Source organism: Aythya ferina (genome assembly GCF_964211825.1).
Source record: "Aythya ferina genome assembly, contig: HAP1_SCAFFOLD_155, whole genome shotgun sequence".
Classification (NCBI taxonomy): Eukaryota; Metazoa; Chordata; class Aves; order Anseriformes; family Anatidae; genus Aythya; species Aythya ferina.
The window spans coordinates 131,150-133,979 of NW_028181372.1; positions in this window are offsets into that span (position 1 = coordinate 131,150).

Below are 2,830 nucleotides of genomic sequence, written 5' to 3' on the forward strand. Positions count from 1 at the left end.
AGCTAAAAATGTGACCTTAATAATTATTAAATTAAAGCCAGGAGAGAAACCCGTTAAGGTTAAGTAATATCCTTTGAGGATAGAAGATAGGAAAGGAATTAAAGGGATAATTGATCAGTTTTTACAGTATGGATTATTGATTGAATGCGAATCAGAATCCAATGCACCCATATTGCCAATTAAAAAGGCAGATGAAAAAGCTATAGGCTAGTTCAGGATTTGAGGGCCATAAATAAAATCACTGAGGATATACATCCAGTAGTGGCAAACCCTTATACTTTGCTGACTAAATTAAAGAATAGTCAAGTCTGGTTTACCGTAGTGGATTTAAAAGATGCCTTCTTCTGCCTAGGCTTAGCCACAGAAAGCCAAAACCTATTCGCCTTTGAATGGGAAAATCCCGATTCAGGCAGAAAGACGCAGCTTACGTGGACATTACTACCTCAAGGATTCAAGAATAGCCCCACTATTTTTGGAAACCAATTAGCAAGGGAACTCGAAACATGGATACCTCCGGACACTGAAGGTGCTTTGTTACAATATGTAGATGATCTCTTAATAGCTACCGAGACTAAAGGGAATTGGATTCAATGGACTATAAGTCGTCTTAATTTTCTGGGTTTAAATGGATATCAAGTCTCTTGACAGAAAGTCCAGCTGGCTCAACAAAGTGTGACCTATCTGGGATTTGACATTTCGGAAGGACAACGAGAACTAGGAACTGAACATAAGGAAGTCATTTGCCGGACTCCAGAACCTCAAATGGTAAAGGAGCTACAAAGCTTTTTAGGAATGACAGGTTGGTGTCGCCTTTGGATTTATAATTATGGACTATTGGTAAAGCCTCTATGTGAATTGATAAAGATTAACCAGTCAAAGTTAGTCTGGACTGGAGAAGCACAAAAAGTCTTTAAACAACTTAAACAAGAATTGATGATTTTGAAATATCAAGCAATATTGGTAGAACAGGACGACGTGGAAATTGTGATAATTCATATTGTGAATCTAGCCTCTTTTCTTAGTGATGCTCCGGCACAAGCTGTGATTCACGATTGTTTAGAAACTCTAGAGACTGTGTATTCCAGCCGACCAGACCTTAAGGAGGAGCCCATGGAAGACGCGGAAGAAACTTGGTTCACGGATGGGAGCAGTTTTGTTACGCAAAGACAACGTAAAGCTGGATATGCTATAACAACTACTCAGCAGGTAATCGAGTCTAAGCCTTTACCCCCTGGAACATCAGCTCAAAAGGCGGAGATAGTTGCTCTCACGAGAGCATTGGAACTGGCAGCGGGAAAAAGGGTAAATATTTGGACAGATTCTAAATATACATTCGGCGTGGTACATGCTCATGGAGCAATTTGGAAAGAACATGGATTGCTGACCGCTCAGTGAAAACACAAAGTATGCTGAAGAAATTTTAAAATTGTTAGAGGCTGTAAAACAACCAGAAAAGGTAGCTATCATGCATTGTCAGGGACACCAAAAGGGGAACAGCGATTTTGAAATTGGAAAATCGATTGGCAGAGGCTAAGCAGGCAGCTGAAATAACTGAGGTGAAGGCATTGTCTTTGATACCAGACGGTAAAATCCAAACTATATCCAAATTATACAAAAGAAGACTTAAAATTAATTGAAGATTTGAAAGGTAAAATGAAACCAGATGGATGAGTATATTTAAAAGATAACCCCATAGTAATACCCTCTAGTTTGACATGGCCCATAGTTCTTACAGAACACAATAAAACGCATTGGGGAGCTGGCACACTGCATAAGAGCCTGAGTCAGACATTAGTGGGACGATATGATAAAACAAGTAACTCAACAATGTAGCATTTGCTTACACAATAACCCCAATACCAAGGATAGAATAAAATTTGGAATAATCGGTAAAGGAAATTATTCGGGGCAACAGTGGCAAATTGATTTTTCAGAACTCCCTAGAAAAGGGGGGTATCATTATTTACTGGTTCTGACTGACACGTTTTCAGGAAGGCCTGAAGCCTTTCCCTGTCGAACAACCAAAGCAAGAGAAGTGGTTAAAGTCTTGTTAAATGAAATAATACCATGCTTTGGGATTCTAGTAGCAATGTCTTCTGATAGAGTTTCACATTTTTGTGCACAAGTGGTAGACCAGATAAGTAAGATTCTAAAGATAGATTGGCAACTGCATACTCCTTATAGACCACAGGCAAGTGGACAGGTAGAAAAAATGAACCATTTAATTAAACAATAAATAGCTAAAATTGGATAAGAAGCTAATTTGTCATGGCCTCAATCCCTCCCTTTAGCATTACTTGGAATTAGAGTTAAACCTAGAATAAAAGGAAATTTGAGTCCCTTCAAAATCTTATATGGAAGGCCATAGCAATTTCTATTTAGTGGAGAGGACCTAACGCAGTTAGGATCAGAATATTTATATGCTTATATAACTGAACTTCAGAAACAATTAAATAAAGTACATACATTTGTTTTAGGGACCAGGGCTAGAGGGTTGGATCAACCAATCCACCCCTTTAAGCTCGGGGATTATATATATATAAAGACTTTTTCAGGACAACCCGTGCAGGAAAAATGGAAGGAAAGTGGATGGGACCACACCAAGTATTACTGACAACACACACCGCCATTAAGATTAAGAAGCAAGCAGCTTGGATCCACAATTCAAGGGTGAAGAAGGCCCCGGCGAGGATATGGACCACCACTCCAATTGGACCAACAAAATTACGGTTTTCCAGATCCTAATGATTGCAGGGGTGCGGTTCTCGGATTTGGGGTGGGCAACTTGGGATGAGAACTTACACCTGACCTTAATACAAACAATTTCTCA